This window comes from Zea mays, chromosome 7 (genome assembly GCF_902167145.1).
Source record: "Zea mays cultivar B73 chromosome 7, Zm-B73-REFERENCE-NAM-5.0, whole genome shotgun sequence".
Classification (NCBI taxonomy): domain Eukaryota; kingdom Viridiplantae; phylum Streptophyta; class Magnoliopsida; order Poales; family Poaceae; genus Zea; species Zea mays.
The window spans coordinates 30,614,298-30,630,755 of record NC_050102.1 but is presented as its reverse complement, the minus strand read 5'-3'; positions in this window follow the sequence as shown (position 1 = coordinate 30,630,755).

Genomic DNA, 16,458 nt, shown 5'->3' with positions numbered 1-16,458 from the left:
TCTATGTTACACAAAACATATGACTAGTCATGTTTTTGAGGACCTTCAGAAGAGGAAGGCCCCAACAGTAGCCCCTTGCAGTATTAATTTCTTTCTTTGTAACAAATTCAAACTGCGACGTGAACGAAGGCCTTTAGTCGAAGGTTCCAAAAAACACCTTCCCTTCGCTAGAATAGCGAATATCACTGACATAAGGACCCACCAAATCGTGGGGCACTAGGCATTTAAATAGGAACCTGCATCAAGAGCATTTGTTGTGCCATTTCAGTTGCTTGCGCTATTTTTGGCATTCTGAATTTTTTTGCTCTGCCGAGTTTTGGTTGAGTTTTAAGCTTCGGCAATCGTGCAACCGTTGTCTAAATGGCTGAAGAGAAGAAGATTGCTGACCCTATATTGGCTGGGTTTTATGAAGCTATGAAGAAGACAAATATAAATAAGATTACCAATGAGATGCTAGCTGGGTTATCTGAAGATTCCGGTGATAGTGAAAGTTTTGACTTAGAAAGTGGAAATGAAGGTGCCGAAGATCGGCCCTGGCGGCCGAGTCATACCATCTTCAGGAAATCAACCATCAAACAGAGTCAAATTGATGCAATGAAAGGAAGATACTTCCGCGATATTTCTATCGTGAGGGCTGGAGGAGATAGCAATGCCCCTGCGCCCGAAGCAGACGAAATTGTTGTCTATAGGAGTTTTATGAAAGCAGGGTTTCGATTCCCCCTGGACAAATTTTTAGTTGAAGTTTTGAAGACTTTTGAAATTTACCTTCATCAGATTACCCCCGAAGCTATCATTAGAATGGGGATCTTCATTTGGGCCATGATAAGCCAGGGTTTAGAGCCGAATGCAAAATGCTTCTGCAACATGCATGAGCTATCCTATGAGACGAAGGCTACTGGCAAAGAACAATATCATAATAATTTTGGTTGTTATGGCTTCGTGCCTCGCTCTGAAGTGAGCTATCTAGTCCCAACATTTCGGAAGAGGTGGCCAGAAGCCTAGATGCAAGAGTGGTTTTATGTGAAGAACGACTTAGTTGAAAGAGAAGATATAAAGGGGATCATTCAACACCTTATCTGGTCTCGCTTCGGCATTAGGAGACCAGTCACTGCCCTTGGGAAATGATATTCAAGCATGTCAGATGGCCTTCAACACTGTATGTACTTATATTGGCACCAGGGACTTAGTCCAGGAGCATATTGCTTACAGAGTGTGGCCTCTTGGAAGTGGCTGGGAGATGACGAAGGACGCTGCTGGGTCCAGCCAAGGCAGCTTAGTTTATCTAAAATACACCTTTAGATACAGAGATCAGTTCGATGAGCCGAACGATGACTGGTTGGATTATATTGAGGCAACTAGTGACGAATTGCTCGGGGCCTACACAAGGGCCGAAGACGATGCCATGACATTGGCCTTCGGAGGACAAGGCAAGAAGAGATTAAACAGGGTTTTTGATGTAATTGGTTTTGTGTACCCAGACTATTGTTATCACTCACGAAAGCAGGAAAAGAAAATAAAGGGTACTGCTTTGGCAATCTCTACCACGCTGAAGGGAAAAAGGTTAAAGTCTTGACACACTGGCCCAGGCACTCTGAAACGGCCAAGGTGCCGAAGCCTGCTGAAGGGTCTTCTTCTGCCGCTGAACCAAATCATCCCGCTACTGCTGAAGCCATAGTGGGATCAGCCGAAGAGCCAATTCCAAATACAATAGCGGAGCAGACAAAAACTTTTTCACTGCCAGAGGTAGAATTGCCGAAGATTCAAAAAACTACTTTGCTAACTCTGAAAAGGAGGAGAATGGCTAGTGTACTGGATGCTGTCATGGAATTGACAAAGGTACTAACTCCTGTCTCTACAGAAGTACCTAGCATGGGTGAGAAAAATACAAAGGAAATTGTCGAAGCTGTCATAACTTGGGTTGAAGCTGAAGCTGGGCCCTCAGTTCCCGCAGAAACAGGGCCTGCGGAGCTTGTTGAAACGGATACTGAACCAAAACCTTCAAGTGCTGTAAAAGCTCCGTTACCATTAGAAAAATAGGGAACCAGCAAAGAATCTGAATTCCCTGCCGCTGAAGCTTCTACTGAGGGATTGGAATTTATAGTGCGTCACGCGGCAGGGAAAAGCTATCAAAGGAGCAGGTTGCCGAAGCTAGGCAATATGCTAAGGATCTGAAGTATCCCCCAAGATCCCTGGTGTTTAATGGTATTGATGAAGACGATTTTTGTATTGCCTTCCAGACAACAAGGAGATATCTGTTTGCCGGGAGCTTGCCTCAGTTGCCGTTGTCGAGCTCGCCTCAGTCGCCGCTGTCGAGCACCCCCTCTCTCCATCGAGCTCGCCTCAGTCGTCGCTGTCGAGCTCTCCCTCTCCCGTCTCCACTCGCCCTCGAGCTCTCCCTCTCCGTATCCACTCACTATGAGCTAGGGTTTGGCACCCTTACTCGCCGCTGTCGAGCTCCCTCTCTCTCCGTCGAGCTCGCCTTAGTTCCCGTTGTGGAGCTCTCGCACCCTCCTCTCGCACTCTCTAGGTTTCTTCAAAGGTAAGGACTTTGACATTCCCCTATCCCCCTGAACACGAGGTATTCGCTTTAGTTCCCGTTGAGTACTACTGATTTGAACCAAACTGATCTGAGAATCTTGATTACTACTGATATGAGAATCTGAGGGTCCTAAAATAATGCTGCTTTTGGCCGAATAAAGCCACCTTTGAACAGATCTGGTACAACCATGTTGCTTTTTAGCTCACTCTCTTAACAGAATTGGTATTATGGTAGATTTAGTTCCCGTTCTGTGTATAGCCATGCTGCTTTTATGCTATGAATCTCTCCTGTGTATAACCATGCTGCTTTTTATGCTATGAATCCAGTTCTGTGTATTATTTTCTTTGTCAAAGCATTTGTTAACATATCACTCTCTTAACAGATCTGGTATTTACTCTGGTATTGATCTTTTGTGGTTGAGAAATCAAGTTAAATGCACATTTTGTGGTAAAAACCCCTTTTGAACTATCACATTTTGTGATAACTTTTGTGGCATTTAACTTGCTTTTGTGTTTCTTTAATGGCAAGTTTAATGCACATTTTGTGTTTCTCTGAGCTATCGATCAATGGTATGTGATGATTCATTGCCTCTGGGTGGCGCATCTCTTTTATGTCGCAGTCATGGCTTGTGTAAGAATCTATTTTCATATATTAGCAACTAGCACATCACCGTTTAGCATGCTTGATCATGTATTTTCTGAGCTATAGATCAATGTTCTATGATGCTAGTGTGCCTCTGAGCTATAGATCAATGTTCTATGAATTACATTTTAGCAACTAGCACAACACATGTGAGCCAACTTAGACCTCTAATCTCCTTTTCTATTTTATTACTCTAGCAATGGATTCTGCTATTGCACGTCGTCGGCTAATTACAAAGGCAGTGGTTCTTGTAGCAGTTATGTTAGCCTGGTTGGCTGCATGGTTAAGGCACCGAATGCATGCTAGGAGGTCTATCACTTATGGCCCAATGCACCAAAGAGACCAAGAGAGGCAAAACAACTTAAGGTTTATTTATGAATCCACTGATGTTGAGTGTGTTGACTTACTCAGGATGAGAAGAGCCCCTTTTATGCAATTGTGTGAACTTTTTCGCACTAGGCAACTATTGAGAGATAGCATTCATAGCTCAGTAAAGGAGTAGGTTGCCATGTTTTTACATGTGGTAGGTCATAACCAAAGATTTAGAGTTATACATATGAGCTTTCGAATGTCTATTGAGACCATTAGCAGATACTTTAGGGAAGTATTGTATGTTGTTGGTGAACTAAGAAATGAAATGATCTTGCCACCTTCAACTGCTACACCAACCAAAATTAGAGATAGCCACAGATGGTACCCTTATTTCAAGCTCAGCCCTCCAAACAGACCACTACTGATCCCTTCCTTTTCAAGTTGGGTTTGTAGTAACAAATGTTTGCCCTAATGTGTAGGACTGTATTGGTGCCATTGATGGCACTCATGTGCTAGCAAGAGTTCCTAGACATCAGAGAGCTACCTTCCTTGGTAGGAAACACACCACAACACAGAACATCTTAGCTGTTGTAGACTTTGATCTAAGGTTTACATATGTTCTTGCTGGCTGGGAGGGTTCAGCACATGATGCCCTTATCCTTGCTGATGCCCTTGAAAGAGAAGATGGTCTAAAAGTGTCCCAAGGTAAAAATAGTATTGGTCTACACAATGCACACTTTCCTTGGTATTCCCTAATATATGATCTATTATGTTAGGTAAATGTTACCTTGTGGATGCTAGTTATGCTGTCAGACCTAGGTTTTTACCCCCTTACCATGCCACACGGTACCACTTGAGTGAATATGGGGGGAGGAATCCACAGAACCCAAAAGAGCTCTTTAACCTTAGACATTCATCACTAAGGGTGACAATAGAGAGGGCCTTCGGTGCTTTGAAGAACAGATTCAAATATTATACAACAAACCTTTCCATTCATACAAGACACAAGTAAAGCTAGTTCTATCCTGTTGTATCCTCCACAACTGGATTCTTTGTCATGGGAATGATGAACATATTCCACAAGAAGAAACATGGGCTGCAAATCAAGTTCATGAGGAAGCTCCCCATGACCTTGTCATGGACAATGCTGCCTAGTTGCTACCAGGGACAATTGGGCTCAACAAATGTGGCAGAATAGGGCCTCACATAGGGGATAGTTGTCATTATGTAATATGTATTGTGCTAAGTTGCTGGCTGAGAACATTGTCTATTAGCAATGATGAACTATCTGCAATTTTGAACTCACTTTCTTTGTGCTAAGTTGCTGGCTGAGAACATTGTCTATTAGCAATGATGAACTATCTGCAATTTTGAACTCACTTTCTTTGTGCTAAGTTCCTTTATGTGATGTGCTTAGTTGCTCATGATGAGAACATTGTCTATTAGCAATGATGACATTACTTACATCCTGATACCATTGTCGACTAGCAATGATGAACTTTTCTATGTCATTACTTACCTATGTCATCCTGATACCATTGTCTATTAGCAATGATGTTTCTTCTACTATCTTTGTTACTTGTATCTCTGCTATTTTGTACTATGTTAAAACTGCAATTTTGTTACTCTTCTATAGTTATATGCTACTTGTACTATCTCTGTTACTTCTATGCTACTTCTGCTATCTTCCCCCTAATCTCTATCTCCCCCCTAATCTTTTACTTGTCCTTGTGACGGAACCTCCCAAGTCATTAGGCCCACTTACAGTTGTCCTTGTCTAACGGACCTCAGACAACCCTGTAGGTGCCCCTGAATCACTTGACAAGTTCGGTATCTGCTTTTCTTACTTTTCCCAAGAGCGTTTCACCCGTCACGCAGACATTACAGATCAACGGAGATATGAAAATGCGGAAGCAATTACATAAACTTACATTTATTTTAAAAGTAAGACAAAGTTATATATTACAGACCAGGAAATATTTAACCGAGTGCAGAGTATTATTATTACAGAACCAAGGGAGGCAAAAACCCCTCCCGATAAGTATAAAACATAAGTTTTATGGAGGAACCCTTCCTCCCGCAGCTCTATTCTTGATTTTCTTCTTTTGAGACCACCTTGGAACAGAAACAACAAAAGTTTGTCGCTTCTTCACCTAAAAACAATAGGGAATAAAACCCTGAGTATGGAATTACTCAGCAAGACTTACCCAACTAAAGAAAAGACTCTCAAGGGCATGCTGGTCATCAGGGAGTCAAGGTAAGGTTTCTCAATAATCAAAGACTCTATTTGCAGAAATGCTTACTAAAGTGGATCCTTAAAAATCCAAATTTTACTTGTCAGGTTAGGTAAGATTGCCTGTCTCTAGAGTTCTTTCTACCCTAGTTCAATCACTTGACCTGCACTAGCCAATTTCTTAGGACCCTTAATCTTTATTGGAGTTCTACGTGTAAGTCAGTGACCAAGTCTTCATAACCGCGAAGGTACGACGATCCGAATCGATTATACTCAGCTGAGGATCTCTGATCACACGACATATGTAGCACTTAACCCTTGCATATGTCAACCCACCACCGGGTTTCTTAAGACCAGATCAGGTTCACGCCAACCGAGAGCACAGATACACCACCGTCCAGCCTCTTGCCATGGAGGGTACACGCTACTCTCGCCATCTCTCCACTCCCATTGCGTGGTATCTTATTCTGGCCTTAGTCTGCCCGAGGCAAAGCTTACCCATGACGAGGCATGTGACCAGTTAAAGGGTCCTCGGTCATCAAGCCTACATCGACACGGTCCTTAATCGACTCAGACGGAGACACTACACTGAGACTCTCTTCTCGTGCAAGTCACCCGCCCGGTCTCAGCTTAATCATTTCAACCCAAAGTTTGGTACCTGGTAGAGGTACATCTTTTCCGATGTTGAACCCATCATGGCCATGATGGATCCACCATCAAATTTTATTTTCAAAAACATCCCTCCCACTTTGCCACATCATCTTTTGTAAAAACAAAATCTTTTCTTTGCTAAAGCAAGACTAAGCATAGTAAAAGCTTTTTTATAAAATAGGGATCCAAAGGAAGGTAATCAAATTCAAGGAAGGTAATGCAGGAATTGTTTTATCAATCAACTCCTATCACCTAATGCATCAAGCAAGTGAGAAAGATTTTAAAAGAGTCAAGGAGGTGGCAAATGCACCGGGGCTTGCCTTAGTTTACAGGTGATTCAGGCTCAGTTCCACAGATGTCAAAGTAAAAACAACTGTCTGTTTGAGGTTCCTGAGGTGGTGGTGAAGTCTTCTCTTCTACTACTTCAACTTCTTCTTCGTGTTCTAAAGATAACCATACATAATAATGAGTGCCATGTAATGCTCATGAGAGTGCAAGGATAGTAGAAGTTTATTATCTAAGGTCTTGAATACAATTTTCCTTCACGGTTCTCCGGGAAACTAGGGTTTCCGGAGTCAGTAAAGGATTTCAAAGCGCAGGGGTAGGGTTTTGGGTTCTAGTTATCAAACAAGGTCTAAATCATACCAAAATCAACCCAAGGCTTCTAAATATTATATAAAGGTCATCTAAAAAGTTTGGGGATTTTTGGAATTATTATCTATTTTCTAAAAATCTAGAAACAAGGTTTTAGGCTATTTTAAATGCTCTAAAATTCCCTATTTAATCTAAAAATCATGAAACTATTTTTATTAAATTCTATGGAAAATTAGGAATCTAGGAAAATTGGTTTGACATTTTTAGGATTTTTCTACTATTTTCTAAAATTGTTGGAGTCCTGCCCGAAAAAGAAAAGGAAAAAAGAGTGAACAGTCCTAGGCCGATTTCAGCCCCGGCGGCCCAACCAACACAGGAAAGCGCGCGCGCCTGCGCCCTCGCTGGAGACTTTGCAGAAAGGCCCTTGGTGTTCTGGCTAACTGGGAAAGGGTTCTTTTACTATTTTATTGAGTCACTGACGCTTTTCAAATAAACCCCCCAAGTTCTATTCCCTTCCACATCGAGGTCCCCGACGACGATGAACACGGCAGAGCTCCGGCGAGCGCGTAGACCAGCCGAACGGGGCAAGGACTGGCGTCCTTCGTCGGTCTAAACCAGATTCGGGGCCTAGTGAATGTTTCCCCTAAGTTAATTTCATAAATGACTAACTGAATGTCTCTAGCCACGGTGACCGTGAACATTGCGGACAGATGAATGTGTTCTCGGTGATTCATGGCGGTCCAGTTCAATTAAAAGGGTCGAGGAGCTTGAGGAGAGCCTAGGGATGCTAGAACAAGCGGCGGAGTAACTTGAACTGACCTGAGCTGAGCTGACTGCGGTGAGGTTGTTTTCGCGGTGATTTTGAGCAGATTTGGGGGAAGTTTAAAATTCGCGCTCACTGGTGATCGACTGGGAGCAATACTGGGTGGTGTGGTGCGTGATGATGTTGCGAAGCTGACGGTGGCTTCAATTTATAGGGAGAGAGAGCGGTGGCCGGAAATTTCAATGGTGACGCGTGGCGGTCAGAGGAAGGGGGAGGTCACTGGCGCACGTGAATTCGTGTTCAACGCCGTGGCAGTCACTCCGGCGATGGACAGAGGATTACAGCGGTTCACGATGATCCAGTGGAGGTGCCAGGGTACGTGGTGCCAAGCCGTGCGATGGCTGTCGCCGGCGAGCTTATCTGCACAGGCCGCAAAGCAAGGGGGATACGGCGGTGAGTCACCGGAGTTATCTCCAGGCGAATAGCTATTACCTGGCAGACTTATCGGGTCACCGGTGGCGTAAATCGCAATGGCGGCGGCGCGAATCACGGCAGAGGTCGTCGGTGGTGAGGCTGAAGCTTATCCACCCGGTGTACTGTACCATCGCATTCTTCTTCAGTGCGCCTGACAACCAAGGTTTAGGGCCAAATTTCTTTCAAATTTCTATGGTAACTCGTCCAGATCTATGCAGCAAAGTTATAGAGCTACAAACCAGCTATAATTTTGCCATAGCAGCAGTAGCCAAATTCCTATTGAATCAAGCCTGAATTCATGCCCAAAGTCTCTGTGGTTGCACTGTCAGTCTGAAATTCAGACTTTAACAGCCTGATAGCCTGACTTTGGGTGTGATTTTCTCCAAATTCTTCATAACAACTGTGCTTACACTCTTAAGCAAAATTGTTCTCCTTTGATAGTTCTGCAAATTTGATGTGTTGACCTAGGGCAAAAACCCTAGAATTTGAAAGCTACAGAGCTCCAAAGTTGAGCCCATATCACTGATTTCAAACTTAGCATAGAATCCAAATGGGTCCTTTTTGCAAATAGGTCCAAAATCCAGGGTTTAGCTTACAAATCCACATATTTGTGAACCAAATGACTTAGGATACTTATTTAACATGGTTTTTGCACTTTAGTCCAAAAGTGGACTAATTTTGCACTCAACCCCCTAGGGTTTAGGTTTAGGGTTTTCTAGGGTTTCCATTAGGGTTTTTGGTATCTCAGGGGTGTAAATGCAATGTAGGCCCATCTTTGATAACATTTTATGATTAATTTACTTAATCTTTGGGGTTTTCTCTATTTGGGTCCTCTTTTACCCCTCAGGTCCCTATTGAAGGTTAAGTACCCTACACTAGGGTCTTATTTACAAAATACCATATCAATACACTTGTTTGAAATTTTTGCCTAGTGAATGCACTCTAGGTGTGTCAAACATATGCAATGCCAATGCTTATGATGTTATGCTCAAGTTTTAGTAACAGTAACACCAGGGGTGTTACAGTCCTAGCTATGGCTTACATGGTCTCTAAGGTTGCTGGTTAGGGGGCTAGGTGTCACACCCGGTTTTAGAAAGCAAACCGAATGCGAACAATGTACGTGCCAGGATCAGCGATTCACGTACACAATAGTTACATAACTGGACATCATCACATAGTGCTCAAATAATCACATAAAAGGGTAATAATAGTCGATTACATCATATGTATGAGACATCCACATAGTCTTTACAATAATCAAAGTGCGGAAAAGAAACGTAGATACACGCGGCCTTCACATGCAGCCGACTGGGGGTTGCCGCTAACCCACGCCTAGAACTCGTCGTAATCTTGGAACCCCTGGAAGTCTCCTTCCATGGCTTCATCTTCTCCTGAGCAGTGGTTGCAATGCAGACAACCTAGGGAAGGGGGGTTTGGTGTGTAGAGCAAGGGTGAGTACACATCAACATACTCAGCAAGTGTCCTGTCTGGCTGTAGTGGACTAGCTTTATGTGGGGGTAAGTCAAGCAGTTTCTTTTAGTTGGTCAGATTATTACTACTAGTAGAGAAAGCCAAGTTTTAGAATTAACCCACGTTATTAACCCAAACGTACCCTTTCCAAACGGAAAAAATACCACTTACCATTACCATAGTCAATGCCAAAACCATCATTCTCACTGCCACCTGTAATACGAACATCTCTGATCAAGTATCACTAATCAATGGAGCTCCCTTGGCCGCTCATAACCGTGAGCACGGCTGATATATCAGTTTTCAAACACTCTGCAGAGGTTGCGCACTTTACCCACAAGCCGTGATTTCCTTTCTGCCCAGAGATCATGACTCTCCATTGATCACTACCAAGGTGACCTAGCACGGTATCACTACATAGCCTTTACAAAGATTCCCTAGGGCTGTAGCTGCCCGTTAGGTTTCCTAAATGCACCGCACTCCTCCCCAAGGGGCGAACCAAACTTGGCAGAGCGAGCCGCATACACCGAGCCCCATTAATGGCACGACGGCTAAGCGAACTACACCCCGGTTCCTCTAATTATTCAGCTAAGGGCATCCCACTCCACCCTCATGGTTGCACTGTTTTCCCGGGCGGTCATCCAAAGAACAGGTCCTTACATACAGGCACTCGAGAAACCGCTCGAGCCCCCTTAAATAGCACAAGTATAATATCATAATAAAGAAGGGAAACAACGTATCATTGATAAATCTCATCATGTTCATTGATTGGTGTTAAGCACTAGCATAAAGCTAAACCATAATAATCCAACCCAAATAGGTAAACAAGGACAAGGATAACAAAAGCTAGTCAATCCTTAGGTATAACTGTGTAAATGCAGAAAGTGAATTATAGAATTGTATAGGACAAAGATAGCTCAAGGGACACTTGCCTCCACCAACCAGCTACTGCTCAGGGTCTTCTCCTGCGAGTTCTTCGGACTCCTCAACCAAACCATTCTCTATGCGAGCGCAAACATACATCCATCCATTTGAATTAGGACATAAACAGTACACCATACAAGAGAGCAGATAAACTGAATATGCATAAGATATGACATACGGTTTTGTATTCGCAACTGCTAGAAAGAGAAGAAGGAAGGTCTCGCAGTGGTTAAAGCTATAATCGAAGCGTATTATGGGTAGGTGTATAATTAATCATTACTTCATCTAGTTCTACCTAGTTACACTAACAAGTATTAATCACATGCACTAATAGAGTTATAACTATCTCCAATTGGTCGACATTAAACGAAGTCAATGATTAACTATGTGAGATAATTAACGTAATCAATTTCTGAGTTGAGTTTCCATTTCATTAATATAAACAACGTGACCAATGCGCATAGAATACACGGGGAGGGGTAGACGGGTGGCTAGGGGTAGACGAGCACGTCGCTCGTGACAGGGCGCTACGCGTCGCGCCGAAGGCACGGCGAGCCGCACTAAATCACTGCGCACACCACGCGAGCACGTGTGCGCGCAAGGCCACGCTGATGTGCCACGGACGAGCCACGCACACGCCGGGGCCGAGTCGCGCACACGCCGCGCAGCGGGGCAGCGCCAGAGGGGCCGCCCGTGGGGCCGCACGCTGGCCGAGCTCAAGGCCGCGCGCCATAGGCACGCCGGGCCGAGCTCAAGGCCACGCCGGGGTGGACATGCCGCGGCCGTGCCCGGCAGGGGGCAGGGGCAAGGCACGCTGAGGCGGGCGTGCCACGCCGCGCCACCGCGGGCTGCGCAAGGAGGGGGCCGGGACCGCGCGCGCCGCGGGGCACCGAGGCCGGGGAGCCGCGTCGGGCGAGCGAGCGCGCCACGCCGAGGGGTGCCGAGGCCGGGCCGCCGCGGGGGAGGGTGCCGCCGAGGCAGGCGTGAGCGCCACAACCACGCCATGGCCGGCCGCGCAGGGGCCGCACGAGGCGGGCTCGCCGGGACGAGGGCCGAGGGAGATGGAGCTGCGCCGGGACGGGGGTGCCGAGCCGCGCGCCATGGTCGGGCGAGGCGGGTGTGCCGCGCTGGCGCCGCCGAGGCCGGGCCACGCCATGGCCGCGCCAGGCTGAATGGCGCTGCACCGTGGAAGGGAAGAAGGGGGGAGCGAGGAGAAGAGGAGGGGGGATTACCGCGGCCAAGGGCAGGGCGGCGGGCGGCGGTTCGACGACGGGTGAGCCGGGCGGGGGAGACGTGCGCGAGGGGGCATGGGGAGAGAGAGAGATGTTTTGGGGGGAGGGGCGGCTGACGGGCGGAGCCCACAGGGGGAAGGCGGCGGCGGTTCCAACCGCCGCGCGCACGGTGCACGTGGGGGCGGGGGGGGAAGGCTGGGCCGCCGAGGCCGGCTGGGCCACGCGCCTGGGCCGGGCTACAAGGAGAGGGGGAGGGGAGAGAAGGGAAAAAAGGGGTTTTACCTTTTCTAATCTATTTGCTAAATGAATAATTTCACAATTTCACTCAACCAAAATAAATGCATGGACCGGCATGGTGCAACAAACAAAAGAAAATATTTCTAGGGTTTACTTACACAAGATATCGAGCTAAATCTCGCTAGAACTTTGAAAATGAACAAGGCTCAGCGAGAAGAAAAAGAAAGAGGAAAGGTAACGCCCGAATTTAGGGAGTGCTAGAGAAAGAAAAATTCAACTCTCAAATTTGGGGCGTTACAAATCTATCCCCCTTAAAAGGATCTCGCCCTCGAGATTCAAGGTTGGCTAGCAAAGAGCTCAGGATATTTAGCCATCAGATCATCTTCACACTCCCATGTTGCTTCTTCTTCAGAGTGATGACCCCATCTGACTTTGCACATTCTGATAGTCTTCCTTCGGGTGACTCTGTCTGCAGTCTCAATGATTTGCATTGGCTTCTCAATATAGGTCAAGTCTTCTTGGACTTCAAGACCCTCCACTAGCAATTGCTCTTCTGGCACACACAGACATTTCTTCAACTGAGACACATGAAAGACATTATGCACTGCGGACAAGCCTTCTGGCAGACTGAGCTGATAGGCCACTTCTCCATGCTTTGCGAGAATCTGATACGGATCAACATAGCGGGGTGCTAGCTTGTCTTTGACTCCGAATCTTCTGACTCCTCTGATCGGTGATACTTTCAGATAGACAAAATCTTCGACTTCGAAACTCAGCTCTCTCCTTCTTGTGTCTGCATAGCTTCGCTGCCTTGACTGCGCTATCTTCAGGTTCTCTCGAATCATCTTGATGTTCTCTTCAGCTTCGAGCAGAATGTCTGGCCCGAACACTTGCTTTTCTCTAGGCTGATCCCATTGCAACGGAGTTCTACAACTCCTTCCATAAAGCGCCTGAAATGGTGACATATTCAAGCTGGCCTGGTAACTGTTGTTATAGGAGAACTCTGCATAAGGCAGCCTCTTGTCCCATCCGAACTGATCTTGTAACGCACAGGCTCTCAACATGTCTTCGAGGATTTGATTAGTTCTTTCGGTCTAACCATCTGTCTGCGGATGATAAGCTGAACTGAAATTCAGATGTGTGCCCAAAGCTTCATGCAACTGCTGCTAGAAATGATAGGTGAACTGTGTTCCTCTATCTGACACTATCTTCTTTGGCACACCATGAAGACAAACGATCTGGGACATGTACAACTCTGCCAATACTGCACTGCTGTAGTTGGTCTTGACATGTATGAAATGGGCTGACTTGGTTAAGCGATCCACCACTACCCAAATTGAATCGTAGCTGGCTCGAGTGCGAGGCAATCCGACTATGAAGTCCATTCCGATTTCATCCCATTTCCACTGAGGAATTCACAACGGTTGCAACAATCCAGCTGGTCTCTGATGCTCTGCCTTGATCCTTTGACAACTGTCACATATAGCCACATGCTCTGCGATCTCCCTTTTCATTCCGTACCACCAGAATTTCTTCTTCAGATCCTGATACATCTTCTCACTTCCAGGGTGTATAGAATAAGCTGACTCATGAGCTTCCTTGAGGATCAACTCCCAAATGGACTGGACATTGGGAACACACAAGCGGTCCTTGAACCATATCACACCTTCTGCATCTTCTCGAAAGTCTTTACCTCTGCCTCCTAGAATCAGTTGCTGGATTTCACCGATCTTCTCATCATTCTTCTGTGCTTCTTTGATTTCCTGCTCCAAGGTGGGTTCTAACTCAACTGTTACTCCTCGCATGTTGTTTAGAAATCCGAGGCTCAACCTATCAAACTCTTTGGCCAACTCATAAGGCATTGGATGAGCGACCATCAGATTGACCTGACTCTTCTTGCTTAAAGCATCTGCCACTACGTTCGCTTTGCCTGGATGGTAATGAATCTCCAATTCATAGTCCTTGATCAACTCTAACCATCTTTGTTGCCTCATATTCAACTATGATAGAGTGAATATGTACTTTAGACTCTTGTGGTCTGTGTAAACATCACATTTCTGCCCATACAGATAGTGCCTCACTGTCTTCAGTGCGTGAACCACTGCTGCCAACTCTAGGTCATGGATTGGATAATTCTTCTCATGAACCTTCAGCTGTCGGGACGAGTAGGCCACAACTCTTCCCTCCTGCATCAACACGCATCCCAAACCAGTGTAACAAGCATCGCAATACACCGAGAAGGGCTTGTGCACATCAGGCAAGACTAAGACATGCGTTGTAGTCAACTTCCCTTTCAGCGCTTCGAAGGCCTCTTAACATTTCTGGGTCCACTTGAACTCAACTTTGTTGCCTAGCAAAGCTGTCATTGGTTTCGCAATCTTCGAAAACCCTTCAATGAATCGCCGATAATATCCAGCCATTCCAATGAAGCTCTTGATCCCTCGGGCATCTGTTGGCGCTTTCTAGTTCAGAATGTCTACCACTTTCTTTGGATCCATAGCCAATCCTTTTTTGTTGACTATGTGACCCAAGAACAGGACTTCATCAATCCAGAATTCACACTTGCTCAACTTTGCATACAGCTGGTGCTCTCGCAATCTCTGCAATACCATCCTCAAATGATCTGCATGCTCCTCTTTGCTTTGAGAATATCATCAATAAATACCACAACAAACTTGTCAAGATAATCAATGAATACACTGTTCATCAGATTCATGAAGAAGACTGGTGCATTTGTTAGACCGAAAGACATCACAGTGAACTCATACAATCCATACTTGGTAATGAATGCCGTCTTTGGAATATCTGAAGGTCGAATCCTGAGCTGATGGTAACCTGACCTCAAATCTATCTTTGAAAACACGCTGGCTCCTCTCAGCTGGTCGAACAGATCTTCTATTCTGGGCAAGGGGTACTTGTTCTTGATCGTGACTTCATTTAAAGCTCGGTAATCAATACACATCCTTCTGGTGCCATCTTTATTTTCCATGAACAGGACAGGGGCAACCCAAGGAGAGGTGCTTGGCCGAATGTAACCTTTCTCTGACAGCTCATCGATCTGCTTCTTGAGTTCAACTAACTCTAGTCCAGATACTCTGTAGGCTCTTTTAGAAATGGGGGCGGTGCCAGGAAGAAGCTCTATAGCAAACTCAACTTTCCGCTCAGGCGGCATGCCTGGTAAATCTTCCGAAAACACATCTAGAAATTCTGACACAACCTTGATAATCTCGAGTGGATCTGGCTCTTTGCTATCAATAGCCATCTGATGACAACTTCCTTTCCTTGGCTCAGGTGAGACTAACTCGGTCACCACTTCCTCTCCTAGTGGGGACATCAACTTGATTGTCCTCTTATCACAGCTGATAACTGCCTGATACTTATCTAGCCAGTTCATCCCTAGGATGACATCTATTCCCTAAGTACCCATTACTATGAGATTAGCGGGAAATGCTATCCCCTTATTTCCACACTTACATTCAAGCAAATGCTGTCGGCTCGAATTTTACCACCGGCTGAATCAATTTGAATGGGTGTTGACATGGTAGTGATTGGAAGATTATGTGCTTCTACCCAAAATGCAGTAATGAATGAATGTGTTGCTCCAGTATCAAATAACACCTCTACAATATGGGAGTCGACTGGAAACATACCTACTGTCATGTCGGGGTTTTCCTGAACTGCTTTAGCCTCCAAGTGATTCAGTCTTTCATGGTTGTAGCGTGGCTGAGAGCGGTTGCCTGCTCCAGGCTAAGACATATTCTGCTTTGCCGGAGTGCCAGGGCCTGACTGCTGTTGGGCTGCCTTCTTCGGTCATTGCATCACCCAATGGCCTTGCTCTCCACAATGGAAACATGCTCTGCTTCCGCCTTGAACTGGTGCTGCTTGACTGCTCTAGTTGGTTGCTGGGGCGGGAAGACGAGGTGCCTGCTGATTCGGCCTCTGGAACTGACCTCCTCCTAACTGATTGTTCTGGCGATTCTGCTGCTGGTGCTGAGGGTACTGCCTTTGGTACTGCTGCTGCTAAGGTGGGCGCTGGTTCTGCCTGAACTGCTGAGGTGGGTTGCCTGAGAAATGAGGGCGATTGCTGCTTCCAGGCTGAGGTCCACCAATCTTACGCTTGCGATCCTCCATCTCTCTACGCTTCTTCTCTGTCATGATCGCTCTGTTGATTAGGTGCTGAAAAGTGGGGAAGGTATGATTCATCAGATGATACTGAAGAGGGTCAACCAAGCCCCTCAAGAAGCGATACTGCCTCTTGGCATCTGTGTTGACATCCTCAGGAGCATAACGGGACAACTGCAGAAACTTGTCTCGGTACTCACTGACGGACATTGACCCTTGTTTGAGCGCTAGGAACTCCTCCTTCTTCACTGTCATCAGGCCTGCT